The sequence below is a fragment of the Artibeus jamaicensis genome, unplaced genomic scaffold (assembly GCF_021234435.1).
Source record: "Artibeus jamaicensis isolate MK-2021 breed Jamaican fruit bat unplaced genomic scaffold, CSHL_Jam_final contig_233, whole genome shotgun sequence".
In the NCBI taxonomy this organism is placed as follows: domain Eukaryota; kingdom Metazoa; phylum Chordata; class Mammalia; order Chiroptera; family Phyllostomidae; genus Artibeus; species Artibeus jamaicensis.
Window position 1 is genome coordinate 29,918,032 of NW_026521486.1, and position 16,316 is coordinate 29,934,347.

Genomic DNA, 16,316 nt, shown 5'->3' on the forward strand with positions numbered 1-16,316 from the left:
CCCTTGTGACTTCTTGTCATATTGCCTCTAAAGGAAGGGAACCCTCAGACATTCCAGTAGCTTTCTTTGACTGATGTCTGTCCTTGCCACTGCCTACTCACTGGGGCTCCAGCTGTCCATCTGGTACATTTTCTTCCCAGTAAGGTGGCCTCCCAGTCACTTCTTACATATCCAAGGAACTCTCTAAATTATTTTCATCCCAGACTCCTTGATGTTTGTCACTCCTCCTACGGCCTCAGGATGGGAAGTGTCCTGCTCACCATCTGCCTCAGAGGACTTCTTCTTGCAATGCCTTTCCAGTGACTTGCAGGTGTTGGGCACGTCACTGATACTAGGGGCTCCTGGATCCCCAGGAGTCTGACTGCACACCAGCACAGACCTCTCTCTCTCGTGAGGCCTTGGTGGATGGATTTCCCAGGTCCTCCCAAGTGCTCACGAAAATGGGTTTGTCCTTCTCCACTTCCTCTTGGTTTCCAGGTGCTGTGTTGTGAACACATATGTTATTTTCTTCATGGTTATGGCCAAATGACTCCTCTAATTTTCAAGACCATCGGAACCTTCCTAGTGACTTCTTATCATATCGCCTCTAAAGGACGGGAACCCTCAGACATTTCAGCAGCTTTCTTAGGCTGAAATATGCCTTTCCCACTACCCACCACCTGGGGCTCCTGCTGTTGGTCTGGCACGTGTTCTTCTCAGTAAGGTGGCCTCTCAGTCACTCCTTTCATACCCAAGAGGAAGTATCTTCGCAACTAACATTTTCCCCTGAACTCCCTTCTATCTGTCACTCCTCCTGTGGCCTCAGGACGGGAAGTGTCCTGCTCACCATCTGCCTCAGAGGACTTCTTTTCGTGAAGCCGCCCCAGTGACCTGCAGGTGTTGGGCACCTCACTGATGCCACGGGCTCCTTGATCCCCAGGAGTCTGACCACACAACACCACAGAGCTCGCTCGTGAGGCCTGGGTGGTGGATTTACCAGAACCTTACAAGTGCACACGGGGCTGGGTTGGTCCTTCTCTTCCTCCTCATGGGTTCCAGGTGCTCCTCTAATTTTTAAGACAACCAGAACCTTCCTAGTGACTTCTTGTCATATTGCCTCTAAAGGAGGGGAACCCTGAGACATTTCACCAGCTTTCTTTGGCTGATGTCTGTCCTTGCCACTGCCTACCCACTGGGGCTCCAGCTGTCAGTCTGGTACGTGTTCTTCCTAATAAGATGGCCTGTTAGTCACTCCTTACAAATCCAACAGGTAACTCTCTGCACTATTAACCTTTTGTCTCAGACTCCCTTTTGTCTGTCACTTCTGTGGCCTCAGGACAGGAAGTGTCCTGCTCACTGTCTGCCACAGAGGACTTCTTCTTGCGACACCTCCCCAGCAACTTGCAGGTGTTGGGCACGTCACAGTTACTACAGGCTCCTGGATCCCCAGGAGTCTGCCTGCATACCAGTGCAGAGGTCTCCCATGGGGCCTTGGTTGATGGTTTACCCAGGTCCTCAAGAGGGGTGACAGGACTCAGTTCTTCATTCCCTTGTGAATCATGGGGTCCAGGCGCTGTGGTTATGAACAGAGAGGGTATCGCTTGCACACTTATATTTCAATGGCTTCTTGAATTACAAATACAACCAGAACCTTCCTTGTGATGTCTTGTGATATTGCCCCTAGAGGATGGGAAGCCTCTGACATTCCAGCAGCTTTCTTATGCTGAGGTCTGTCCTTGCCACTGCCTACCTCTTGATGTTCCTGCTTTGGGTCTGCCACATGTTCTTCCTAGGATGCTGGCTATCCATCAACTCCTTCCGTATTTTACAAGGACCTCGCCTCAACTCTTACCTTTTGACCCGGACTTTCACTTGGTCCTCACTCCTTCTGTAGCCTCAGGAGGTAAAGAGGCCTGCCTTTCCTCCACCACAGAGGGCTTCTTCTTGGGACTGTGCCCTAGTGAGTTTTGGTTCTTGCTCCCATCATTGTTCTTGGAGGCTCCTGGATCCCCAGGAGGTCTACTGCATACCACTGTGGAGGTTTCGCCTGAGTCCTGGCTGGGTGGGTCACTGTGACCCTCACCAGAGCTGACGAGGCTGAGTTCTCCACTCTCTGACGTCTCATTGGATTCAGACACTGTGGTTGCCAGAGGAGAGTTTGTTACTTGCATGCTTATATCCCAATGGCTGCTCCAACTCCTAACCCAGCCTCAACATTTCTAGTGGCTCCTAGTGATATTGTCCCTCCAGGACACAAAGCCTCAGACATTCCAGCAGCTTTCCTAGGCTGAGGTTTCCTTGTTCCCTCTCATTGGCTCGGCGTCTCGTTGTGTGTCTGGCACCTACTCTTTCTGTTTAGCTTCCCACCCACTCCTTCTCCTTCACTCAAGGACCTTGCCCCAACTCAAACCTTTGGACCGGGTCGGTTGTGTCTCTAGTTCCTTTTTCAAATCAGGAGGGCCAGTAGCATGCTCCTCCTTTGTCCAAAACTTTGCTTTTCTTCCACGATGCCTGCAAGCCTTTGACATCTGAGGCATATGGTGTTTGATGGAGGGACCTGGTTCTCCAGGTTGATGGCTATCACCCATGATGGTAGCCTCCATCCCCTCATTTTGTATATCCAGTGTTGAAGTCTGCAATGACAGTGGCTGGTAACCAGTTGGGAGGCCTCTAGCCCTCCCCGACCCTATTCACTGGTGCTTCCTCCCACTGGTCTTTCAGCTCCATCGTTAAGCCCTGCCCCATGTTTGCACAGTCCACCACCAAGAAAGTGAGATTCACCTCCAGGACTCAGCAGCAGCCTCATGCAGAGGGCCCCATCCATGGTCCACATCCACCCTGCCAGGCTTTACCTGAGCATGAGTGACCCATCAGTGTTCTCATCAGGTCCTCATAAACACACACGCACACACACATACACACACACACACACACACACACACACACACACAAGTAGGTGTCTTAGGGCTGCTCAGGTGTGATCTGAGTGGTGGCCTGGCCCCTAAAAAACCCCCTGGTCCTGCCTCCTTTACCTCTGTATGTTGCCGAGAAAAGAGCCATAGGCGTCTTGTGACCCTCCATCTCCGGTGCCTGCTTTTTTCTTCAGTGCCTCCTTTTGAAAGGCCATCGCCTTGGGATGTCCCCAGGCAGCAACACCACATATTTTGCTCTTGGAAAATCCCAAACCAACTTACCAGGGTAGGGGCAGCTTTAGAACATGGTTGCATGGTTACCAGGGTTCCAAGTTCCCTCAGACTCTTATGAGGTCACTGCCTGGGTCCCTTGCCTGGAGCATCTCCTGAGACCAGAGCAGTGACTTCACTTCCTAATGACCAGTGACCTTACCACACCGAGCAGTAACGTGACAAGACTGCCCCTCTCCAGCTCATTTGGCTAGAGACATTTGCACCAGAAGCTGAGAGGCTGTCTTCTTGTTGTCTGCCTGCCTCCCAAGGCTGCTGCGGGTGCAGCAGCTGGTTGATGAAGACTCTGTCCCTGTCTCTACCCGTGACGGGCAGGTGTGCCACAGCAGCAAGGGCCAGAGCAGGCCAGAAGAGACTGTGGCCACCTGGGGGTCTGGGAAACCAGAGCCCCTGGATGCACAGAGGAGGATTCCTCCTCCGAAGGCACCCAGGATCTCTGGGCAGCTCATGATTTCTATCTGCAACCTGTAGCACGGGGCCTCTGTTAAATGAACTGAGCCAGATGACCTGGAGCCCAAGGAGGCAGAGCCCAAGGTGAAAAGGCGGGAAGGTGGGGTCAGCCTAGGGGTGGAGGTTGGTGTGTGCTTATGGGGATGGAAATTTTTATTATTTGGGGTTTGGGGGGGCTGGTTCCTCTTTTTTTAATGTTTTCATCCTTCATTTTTCCATGGTGTGATTCATTTTAAGTTATAAGTAACATTTACTGTTTAAATTGTAATCTGTGCCCTTCCTGAGCATGAAAAGAATGACATTTGGGGCCATGGGGGATGTGGAGCAGCAATGCAACTTTTAATAAAATGTGAAGTTAAAGTAATGCTATTTTTGACCTTGAAAATGGAATATGAAAAACAAAGCAATAAATTTCTCACAATCCAATTTGCAGTAGGAATTTATATATATAACAGAAGACTAAATTGCACTATGAAAATCAATGGGATTTTAAAATTTTGAATCCAGGATTAAAAGTAAAACCATCCTTAACTTTTAAAAGAATACAGATGCATTAGTCCCTAATAATTAGTTTTTGTATTTTCTTAGTCAGTTGGGATGGCAAATTAATTGCCTTCTGCAATTATGGTGACTTTACTTAAGATAAAGACTTACACCTGGAAAGAAAAGTCTTCACTCACTGAAAATAAAAATAATAACAAGCTTTAAAGTGTCTACCACATTTTTTGCACACCAAAAAAAAAACTATCAAATTACACAGTTGTACAAACCCCTTAGGCTATGCACTACACAAACACATTTAATTCAGCATTCATGTATGATGAACACATCTTTTATTGCCCTATTGTTTGCAGACCTTTTTTCTTAAATATGAGACCATCCTTCTAAACCTCTGCTCTTTCTTAGTCCCTTTTCTGTCTGTTTAGAAAAGATTAGGTCACATTTTCTTAGGAAATTACAAATTTTCAGGGTTAAACATTGGTTTTTCCCCATCCATCCTTCTATTTCAGAGCACTGCTTTCTTCCTATGGTCTTATTGTTTCCTGGTTTTCCCTGTAAACTTTCAGTCAGTGCCTTTAATTTTATTTCACATTTGCTAACCAAAGGCACATTTCCATTCCAGTGGCCCTATGTTCACTATTTTTAAAGAGAATATTTCCCATTAAATTCTTCCCTCTCCACTGTCGTACCTACTTACATACACACACACCACCACCATCAGTAATAACAACAACAACAATGAAACAACAACAACAAAACAGCATAGCAACAAGCAAAACGAGATCGTCCGGGCTGAATGATATTCAAGTACTTCCAGAAATCTAAGCAGGTTGAAAGCAGAACCTGGCCCATGTTTACCAGCAGCAGCTAAGCTGACTGGCTACTGATTTAGAACAGATCCAAACAGTATGTCTGGAAAAATGAAACAAAGCTTCTATAATTAACAGGAGGTAGTTGTTATACCCTAACAAGAACAGTAAAGGGCTGATTCCATTGACTTATTTCTTATGCTAGACAAGGGATACCGTGGAACCCATGCTAAATTCTAGCTGAGAAGACAAAATAATGTTTCATCACATTATGAAACAGTGGCCGAATGCAATATGATAAGGATAATCTGATACTGTACTTCTGAGTTGTGCTAGTACTACTGCCTTCCCTTCACCTCCATTAGATGTCCCAGATTGAACCTCTCCATGTCGGGACCCAGCATTACTATGACTTTCACTGTGGGATTAGGTACAATGTCCCTTTGGGTTTTGAATTAAGCCTTTATTGGTAGGAATGATGTTGTTCCTACCATCTATCCCATTCTTTTACTTTATTTCTCAATGTATTTAGAAGCCAGAGGGTGTAGGGCACTATTTGGTGGACCTTCAAGAAGATTCCAAAAAGTGGTTCATCGGCTGCTAACATTGAGAAATAAAGCAAGAGACATAGAATTATGGGACAGAGAAAATATATATACAAAGGAATGTCTATTGGTGAGGTCAGGACAAGTGACTTTGAGCTTTATATTTTACTTAGTATTTGGGCAGGAAATTCTGACCTCAGTGGTATGTAGAGGCTTATATTAGCCAAGCCAACTTAAGAGATGGACAGACTCCTGCTGTGGCCTGTGAGTTTTGAGTTTCAAGTCTTTTGAGTTTTGAGTTTTGAGGTTTTTTTCATGCAGAATGATGACCCCAATGTGTGATAGTTCTGTCCAGAGATGAACAGCTGTTTCCATGGACACAGGGGACACAGGGATTCTCCCTATGGTTCGCTTCTGGCAAACACCTCCTGGTCCACTGAGGAGACCACTGGGACTTGCAAAAGTTGCAGGACTCACTAATGTCAATCTTATGAGGACATGTGCCCATCAGGTTGGTCTTAGCAAGGATAAGGGCAGTGCCAGGATGCAGACTGCAGTTTACTACATAGATGCAGCTCCCCTTCTGCAGGCCAAGAAAACATCCAGCCAAGAATAAAGAGCCTCAGTGCATAGGCCTTTCAGACATGAAGGAATGTAACAAATTTTCCTATTTTTACCTTGTTTCTCAGCCAGGGCTGAGACTAAATTAGACAGATGAGTACTTTGTGTGCACTGAGCACTAAGGAGACTCTAACTTCAATGATTTGCTGCTAATTTAAGAAACCTGCTGCTCCAAGTTCATTCAGTATTGAGGCTTAGAAGGGAGGGAAATGTGGAGTGCATAATCTTGACATCTTGTTCTTTGTGCATGGGTTTAAGTCATCCCCAACCACATGATCTCAAGTTGACTCTGGACGTGTTAATTCCAAATGAGGAAGAAACTTCTCACCAGACAAGTTCTTAGCTCTAAGGAGCTCAGTGGGGAAATAGAAACTAAAAGGTTTTGAATATAGTACGTGGCCAGGGGGAAGGGCGGGGGATGCTTTAAATGAGACCCAGTGGCCAAACTGCCATTGTTGCAATTTTCCAAATTTTGCAGTGTGTCATCTGCCAATCTCACATAAAAGTGGCAGAATGCAAAAGCAGATTTTTACCCTAGCCATGCATAATGCCAAAGGTAACGTCTCTCTAGGAGACTTCTCCTTGTTAAGATTCTAAAGTGAAGATTTCAGACAGTTGGACCTTTTTCAGGTGACCATCTCTACAGCAGGAATCAAGAGTCAGATTCTGCCTTTGTTTATTATAATTATTTCTTTTTTAATCCTTGATTTATATTGTTTATGACTAAAGGCAGTTGGCCCTGGCTAAGTAGCTCATTTGGTTAGAGCAGTGTCCCAATACACCAGGGTTGTGGGTTTGATCCTCTGTCAGGGCATATGCAAGAAGCAACCAATGAATGCAATAAATAAGCGGAACAACAAATCGACGTTTCTCTCTCTTTCTCTCTCTCTCCCTCCCCCTTCTTCTCTCTCTGAGATCAATTTTTTTAAAAGGCTAAGGGCAGTTAGTGTTATCTTCAAGAAAATGTGAACTAATTTGTTGTTGTTTGTTGTTTAAAGATTTTTCTTATTTATTTTTTGAGAAAGGGGGAGGGAGGGAAAAAGACGGGGAGAAAAATATCAAGGTGAGAGAGAAACATCAGTAGGTTGACTCCTGAATGAGCCTCGACTGAGGACCAACCCTGCAACCTGGTCATGTGCCCTGACAGAGAATCAAACCAATGACCCTTTGCTGTAAGAGACAATGCCCAACCAACCGAGCCACACTGGTCAGGGCCAAAGGTGAAAACTTTTATAGTACTTGGGTCTCTGAACTAAACTATTCCAAGTACAAGTACGTGAACTATACTTATAAAAAGGTGTTTAGAGTATACTTTTTATACATGCCCTTTCTTGAAGTAGCACCACCCTGGGTAGTATAGTTTATTTGTTTCTAATTATAGTATCATCTGCATTTCTCCTAGCTTTCTTTTCCTGCACTTTAGCTCATATTTTAATGTTGGCTCAGATAAATACTGTATACAGAAAAAACTGACTAGCATTAAACAAAGCAAATGTAGTACAGAATGATTTTACCACCATAGCACCAATTCTTTTTATCAGAAGGAAATGAAATGTAATGTAAATGCCACATTTTAAATAAATCATTACCTTTTTAAAAAAGGGCAGTTTAGGATCTCAAGGGAATTCATTTAGTTTTACAGAATATTACTGTGAGTATTATTACACCATTGTGTTTTGGTAGAGCTCTTCAATCGACCAGACAACACAGTTCATGTATTAACCTAGTCAGCAAAGAAATATCCGTTGGCTCTTCTTCAACAGTTGGTTCCTTCACTCGGTGAGACTGCCAAGTCACCAGGTCGTAGGCTGTAGCAAAAAAAACAAGGTGAACCCTGGCTGGTATGGCCCAGTGGATTGAGTGTCAGGCTGTGAACCAAAGGGTCGCTGGTTCAATTCCCAGTCAGGGCACATGCCTGGGTTATGGGCCAGGTGCCCAACTGAGGGCATACAAGAGGGAACAGATTTATGTATCTTGCACATTGATGTTTCTCTCCCTCTCTTTCTCCTTCCCTTCCCCTCTGTCTAAAAATAATCAAATCTTTAAAACCAAAACCCAGAGTGATTACAGAAACTCTTCTCATGGTACTATTCATCTATAAACAGCACATTTGCAGCTAAAATTCCTGGAGATCCCCTAAACCCACCTGCACCCTAAATCTAGAATGTAACAGGCTTAACCTCAATTATAGGGGAAAGGGTCTACCTTGACATATTTCCATGGCTCTTAACTAAAATTAGTTTTTACTTTTAAAATAAATCCAGGGCAGGCAGAAGCCAATTGCTATCAAGAATCATTGCATAAGATCTCATCTAAGCCTGGGTGGAAATATTCAGGTAGAGTCTTAAAACATCACCTCTTTAGGGATTCATCTCCATTGCTTCTTGTAACTAAAAAGATGGTGAACTTTGGAGAAAACAGGGTGGGTTGGTGAAGTGACTTGCCTAAGCTAAAACTCAGGTAGTGTGGCTCAAGAGTCCCTGCACTGCACTTTTGTGAGTGGACTTACATTTACACAGCTCCCTTACTGCGCTGCTCCATTGTCCTCCCTGCAGGGGGGCAACCACGAAGGCCCCCCCTCCTCTACTGAATTCTGACAAACTAGACACGCCAGTTGCATCCCATTGATATCTGGACTGATCTGTGAACTCCCATTGTTCTCCCCACCCCCTCACCCCAAGTCTGGTCCTGGAGTAGTTACCATATGCTGTGCCTTCCAGTCCTCGCTGTCCAGGGAGGTGTGTCCTCTCGGGGAAGAAAGGTACAGATTTCTGCACATGCTTCTTTGGTCTCTCAGCTGTGTCTCTCTATTTGTAATGCAAATTAGACTTTATAATGGTAAACGTCTCAAGGGCAGGGTTATGTGTTCTATTGTTTTTTGTCTTTCCCATCATGAGAGATGAACAGTATTCCTTTTTTACATTTTTGTTAATGTGGATTTGAAATGATTCTCTTTGCATGCCTATGTATTTTTTGTATATGTCCTTCCATGCGTAAATGTGTCACGTTTCACGGAGAAGTAATAGACTTTTATATTTAGAGCTTTCTCTCTTTACCCTCCAAGTTGTTCTGGAATTGGCTGGTAGGATTTTGTCACTTTACTGCCAGATACTAGTACATCAGTGTCACGTAGGATTTTGTTTCTTATGTTCATATGAAATGAACTACATAACAATTGCTCTAGCCCTTCAACATCAGTTTTCTCTTTAAAGGCCAACTCAGAAGGAGCAAAGCCTCCATTCAAGGGAATGCAGGGAGTCCTTCCCCTCCCCCAGACTTTGTGAAGGCACTTGAGAAGTTCTCCCATGTTCCACAAGTCCATCATGGATGTTTTGTGTCGACTCCGCTGGGCTTCTGCTTCAGATTTCTCCACTGGTCACACCTGGCTAGAGCTCTCCAGGCTCCTTAGCCTCCCAACGTGTAGACACAAACGCCCCCCAAAGGATGGATTCCCCTACCTTGAGTTTGGAAAAGCCAGCTAACACATTTTTGCATGCTCAACTAAGGCTTGAAGAAGCTGGAAGGGATTATAATGTTAAAAAAGGAAAATTAGAACGTTGGCATGAGATGTTCACCCTAGAATGTAGGGTTCACTGACTTGCCTTTTCAGAAAAACACTATGCTGAAGGAGGGGATTGCCTGGTGGATTCTCTCTCTGGCCCCAGTCAGTTCCTATTCACAGAATCCACTTAACTCTCTTCAGCCAAACTTCCCTTTTTGATCTCTTTTATTCTGTCAAGTACCACATCCCCACCCCCTGCCTCAGACTCAACTAGAGAAAGTAGAGCCAGGTCATATAATCAAAATGTCTTTTGAGAAGCATGTAGGTCCCACACATACCCTCCCCCCACCCACCCACCCAAAGAATTCAGCAGACTTCAGGATCTATTTTTAGAGATTATGATTTTATCCTTGGGTGTCTGTAAGGCTAATAATAGGTACTTAATTTACAGATACTCAAGTAAAAGCAATATTATTTACTTAACTCACAAGTATCTAACTCATGAAATATGAGCACTTCTGAAACAAAGGAAGACGATACTCTAAACACGTTCGCCTTCCAACATTTGTAAGGTAGTTGCAAGTAGAAATGCTTGGTGGTTTAAAACGTGTTACTTTCTCTCTTACCATCAAGAATTTAGAAACATTGGGATCTACAGTCCTAGATCACCTTCACAAGGACATCACAAACCCTTTTTCTTAAGCATGGCTATTTCTATAAGATTATTCCTGTTTGTATACAGAATAGTTTTAAAGATTTGTGTTTCCACCTTTTTTTGCATCTAAGCACTATCCTATCACAATGAAACTTATGGGACAATTTCTAAGAGCCTTCATATTTGTGTTCTTGAAGCACTGAACTGCTGTAAGCTTCAGTTGGTATTAAGTTAGGAAAGGACTGACTTATGAATCACTTAAGAAGTAAACATCAGAAAAGCACCTACTACTTGAAAGGAGGGAATGGAGTATGTGGCATTTTGTTGGCAAAGCAGTCACTTTGAAAAAAAATCTGTGAGCCGTTGTTTTAAGTGAAGCGTCTGCTTATTCACCCATTGAACTTTGTATTCTCCTGTGGTAGGTCAGTCAGAAAGGAAAGGGGCTTCAAAAGGTTCTTTACCCTTATTTGAATTCTGGTTATTTTTGCAATACAGAGGTAGTATTCTATTATCTTAACTACTTTCTTCCTGTACTATAAATATTCCTATGTTAGGAACCTTAACACTGAATCAATAAGAGTTGAAGGAGGACAGGGAGGTGATAGATAGATAATAGATAGATAGATAGATAGATAGATAGATAGATAGATAGACAGACACAGTTACCGGACAGGGGACTTGGCGCTCTGACTACCTCGGGTTGGCTGGAGGTATGTGGGTTCTAGACTTTGGGCAGGAAAGTTTTCACAATATGAGCCCAGATGACCTTTGAAAGTATTGGGTTGGCCAAAAAGTCCATTTAGTTTTTCTGTAAAGTAAAAGACACATTTTTTTCATTTTCACCAATAACTTTATTGATTTTATATCTTGAGTATGTCAACTATCTCCCACGTGGTATAACATTGATTGTTCTCAGTCAGTGTGTCCAGTTGATTGCTATCAATTTCAACTGGTCTACCCCACCATGTAGCATTGTCCAAAGAGAAATCTCCATCGCTTCTCGGCCTTTTGGCTAAGATCAAGTGTAGAGAAATCTCCAGCACGAAACTTCACAAACCACTTTTGACATGTTTGATCAGTCGCACAACCTTCTCCATACACTGCATAAATCTTTGTGAGTTTCCGTTGCATTTTTACCTTTCCTGAAGTAATAAAGCATAATATGCTGAAAATCTTGTGTATTTTCTTCCACCTTCAATATTAAAATGACTACACAAAAATTCACCAATTTTGATAAGTTTTTTTAAATGCACGCTGACATGACAGCTGTCACAATACAATCTACTGAAACTGTATCAAATGAAGTTAAAAACAACTAAGCACTACTAGAGCCATCTTACGGAAAAAAAGCTGGATGAACTTTTTGGCCAACCCACTATGTTTATTAAAGCTGGGAAGAGTGAAACAAGGAAGGGCTCCATCCGGACAGTGGAAGCAACAGGAAAGCCTAAGTAGGGCGGCCTTCACCCTCTGGGAACATTACAGGAAAGAAATGAGTGTTGGCAGGGCTGCTTTAATGCACTAAGGAGTCAGAGTAAACGTGGCCCTGGGGACAGAGTTGGGGGTCAGTCTGGGATGAGTGGCCCTTTGCTCCCCTGGCTGCAAGTCTAGCAGGGACCATCAGAGTTTAGGAGATGCACTCCTGTGGTGGAAGGAGAGGCGGAGGGGGGAGGGAAAGGTGCAGGCGTGCTCCCCAAAAGGAGTGCGCGCCCTGAGGCTTTCGTTTTGAGGGTTTTAATGGCTGGGAGTGTAGGGTAGGTCTTGGGGAAGGATCTCGGTAGAGTATTAATCAGCTTCATGCTGATGTACCAAAATGACATTTATTCCTTGAACTTCATCTGTCCTTGGGTGTGGTTGGCCAATGGCATTACTTGGATTTCAGCCATCTTTCTCCTTAAGTAGGGTGATTCAAACTACAGTATTTACTGTCTGGTTGGGGAGGAAAAGTGAAACCATTTACTCTTAAGTACCCTTGGTTTAGGACAGTTAGGGTTTACTCAATGGCTGCAAACTGCTTGTTTAACCACCAGCCTCAGATTCCCTATTCCACTCGTCCCAGTTTACTAACCTGTCTCAAAATGATATATCATATATAATATATTAATGTAACATACACACATATACATCTATGACTATGTTCCTTGAAAGATCACTAAATGAAGGCAAAAAGGTCTGGACCCTGTCTCAACAAGCTGATCATGTTTTAAATTTTGTCCTCTAGTTTCTGTGCAACCTGCAAGTAAACCAGCTGTTGACATGCCGAAATTTCTGATAAAACTTGATAACCCAACATGGTATAAATTTTCAACACTAATGACATAAAAAATTTGATTTTTAGTGAAAAAGTTAAATTCTCTTTTTTGGCTAAAAAAAATTACACTTGGAAGTATAATTTTAGGAAATGCCATTTGTTTTATACTTATGTACCTAACTTGAAGACAAACCTTATTGTTCTATTTTTACTAGAAAGAAGTTATTATATAAATGCTATATATGTACATTACCAAGTACTTAAAATCTTAGTTGTAATTATACCTGAACTTCTGCTGAATGCTCACTGGACGGCAGAGACATGCCCGAGCAGGTAAGCCAGCCCATAATTGAATGACATCTGTGCCCGGAACTGTGACTACTTTCTATTACACAATTTTAGAGCAGTAATTTTTTAAATGTTGCACAAGCATGATAAAGACAGGAGAGATTTATTTTTCTTCCTCTGCCCGCTGAACTTTCGTGAGAGTGTTATGAGAACCTTATTTCTTACCACACCAACCCTCACGCTTGACTGTATTGCCCAATAGGGACCAGATTTTCCAAATATCATGCTCTAGCTGGGTTTGCAATGATCACCAGTCAGTCGGGAGTCCTGTGTATATGGTAAGGTTGATCTTAAAAATATTTTGAACTGAATATAAACAAGCATATTCAAAATGACAGTATCAAAAAAAAAAAAACACAGCTCAAAAGTCTGGTTTTATTTACATATGACCCACTGTCCATTTTAAATAATTAACCTTTATTGTCCTCCAAATTCTTTTGGGGTGAACAAGTCATTCTTTAAGAAAAAAAGTTTGTGGGAAGAAAAGAAGAAAGTTTAATTACCCTCTATGGGAATTTTTTTTTCCTGCTTCAGTAGAGACAAAAGTAGTTCTTAGATGTAATTTTATACAATTTCAGTGGCATGTTGAAGTATGGGAAGCAAAAGATTTTTATACTATTATTAAATGTATTATTTAAGTAAGCAAATACAAAGAGCTATTATGTTAACTGTACTATTATTCTAATGTTTTGTCTTCATTTTCAATACATAGAGGATCTCTGTAGAATGTCAAAATGTCCCCTTTAACCATAATTTAAGATTGGTTTTATTTGTTGTTATTGTTTTAAGGTTGAATCTATTTCTCTAGTAGAGAAAGATTGTTTTGATAAATGAATTTGTAATTTTAATCCAAAACTTGATTTAGTAAAATTTTACAGAAAAAGTTTTGACAGTATCCAAGAGGAAAGATTTGACCGATATGTAAATGTGATTACTTATGAATAGAAGCAAAAATATAGTACATTCATTTTTAAGTAAGACAAGACAGTTGGGCTAAGGTATATAATCATTGCAAACACAATTGAAACATGGCAGATATTTTATTTCAGTCTATTCACCATCTCCCACTTTTAAGTTAATTTCCAGGTTTTTTCCCCAGAATGATTTCTCAGGGCCACACGTCTCCTGCTTTGGGACAGGATGCTGCGGCTCCCCTACTGTGAAGTCTACCCTCTGGGGTGGCCGGAGATCAGCTGAGGGCGAATCTTTCTCAGAATCATTTCTCTGTTCCCATGACCTGGACCTGATTAAACAAATTACAGTGGCAAGCCCAGAAATATTCCTCCAACCAGTCAGGCAGAAACTTGGGACCTAAGCAAGAAATGAGTCAGGAAGGAAGGCAACAACGTGGAGGTCATCTTTTCAAGCACAAGGACAGAAACCACATGCTGTAAACACGGGGCAGAACTCTGTAAGCCTGGATGGTGATGGTGAGCAGCAGCATGAAACAAAAAACGTTGTGAAAGGATGAGCAATTCCAGACTCACAGTAAGTTTATGAGCAAAACTTATATACATTAACTAGTTGAAATGTTCCAACTACAGAATCTATGAATCTAACAAAAGAACTAGAATAATAACTAGCACTTAAAGTCCGTATTAAAAACTGCCTCTTGGCGCAACTCTATCTGGCCCAAGTTTTGTTTTCATAACTCATTTTCTGTGTCTCTAGGTCAAATTGGCCACAGTCCATCTTTTTTAAAAGTTCATCGCCCCAGATCAATCCCACTGGTTAAAATAAGCAATCTTTTCACAACTTGTAAACATAAAACATGCCTGGAAGGAGCCTGCTTGTCTTTCCTTTGTAAATGTTAGTCATTGCCAAGTTAACAGTAGACTTGAAATTCAATTCAGTTTGGTTAGACATGATGTCAGCTAACTTCAAAAAGCTAATAAAATCATTAATACAAAAAAGGTATGGACATGGCTTTATTAGTATTCAAAATGGATATTTACAAGTGTTCTGAAAAAAAGCAAGTCACAAGTGTTTGATTTAATATAACATTACTATTCTGTTCCACAACCACTTTACACTGGAAGATTGTATCCATAGATAATTTCAAGGTCAAATTCTCACTAATATCATTTTTATATAAGTAAATGAATTATTTAACAAAAATATATTTTTTTCAAAAGATATTTATCTTTCTTCTTCTTGAGAATATAACTTAGTCTAGCTACAATCAATCAGTGTACCCATTTAATAGTTATTTATTGAGCTCTATGTGTACCAGGCCCTCCTTAACACCTAAAAATCATCATAGCTTGTCAAACTCATTAGAAAAACAGGGGAGCTTTCAGCAACACTTTTGTGAGAAGTCTTTCTCATTTTCACTAAATGGTGAGGCTGAAGATCCTGGAGAAAAAGGAAATGAGAAGAGAATGGGTACCGAAACTGAAGTCTCTACGTGGGGCTGGAGATGCACTAATACTTCTGTCCTTTCTTCTCTCTGGAAACTCTAACGAAACGAGGATAAGGGATGAGACCGTGGCATAGCATGGAGATCAAAGAGGGAAAGCCTCTAAGATTCCCACCTTTAACAGTGTTTTACCCATGAGCACTTTGTTACCCATATTTTTCTGGTTATGGCTCACATTTCCCCCAAGCATAATGTACTTTCTGTCCATCTTAAATTATATATTAAAAATAATAGTAGGCAATAAGAATAGTTTTGCCCTTAAAAATGGTTCATAAAGTAATATTTATTTCAAGAGGATTATTTTTCTTTGAATAAGTCTATCTTTATAGCTTATATCTCTGGTCATAGTAACCATCAATACAGCAAATGACATTTTTCCCTAGATATTAACATGATTTATAAGCACCTTGTATTAGACAATAATAAGAGAAATCTTATATTTGTGAAGTGTTCGATAACTTAAAAATGCTTTCACATATGTTATCTCATTTGATTAACAACCCTGGCAGATGGCCAGGGCATATTTGTCTATCCCTGCTTTAAAGAAACTGACATATAGAGAGGTTATGAAACTTGCCTAAAGCATCACAATAAATAGCAGCGAGAGCTAGGACTTAAACCCAGACCATATCGTTCAGCTCAGGTCATGTGATCCAGGTTCGATTTCTTCCCCTCCATGCTCTCTTTCCTATAACATTATGACTTTGAATGAACTAATACTACCATGACATTTATCCATCTGTGCTATAGATGTTGATAATATAGATAATTTCATCTGCTGCTTGGTTAGCATTATATATGTAATGGATAATAAATAAAAAGTCACTAGCTATTACTGTGCATAATGCGCCCTGAGATATAGGATTAAACCATCAGGTAAAAAGTATTATAAATGCCAAAAAGAGAAGCAAAAAAAATAAAAGAGGGATTTCTGGCCAAGTTGGAGGCACAGGTAGATATGCCTTACACAACCAAAAGGAGGATAACAACCAATTTAAAAACAAACAAAAGAAAAACCACCAGAACTGCCATG

The 16,316-nt window shown here is 41.7% G+C and overlaps 1 pseudogene; it reads left to right on the forward strand.

Annotated features, from left to right (window-relative positions):
- Window positions 1–2,568: 2,568 nt before the first annotated feature.
- The window catches only part of LOC119042787 (phosphorylated adapter RNA export protein-like), a 33,852-nt pseudogene continuing 20,104 nt past the window's right edge, over window positions 2,569–16,316 (forward strand).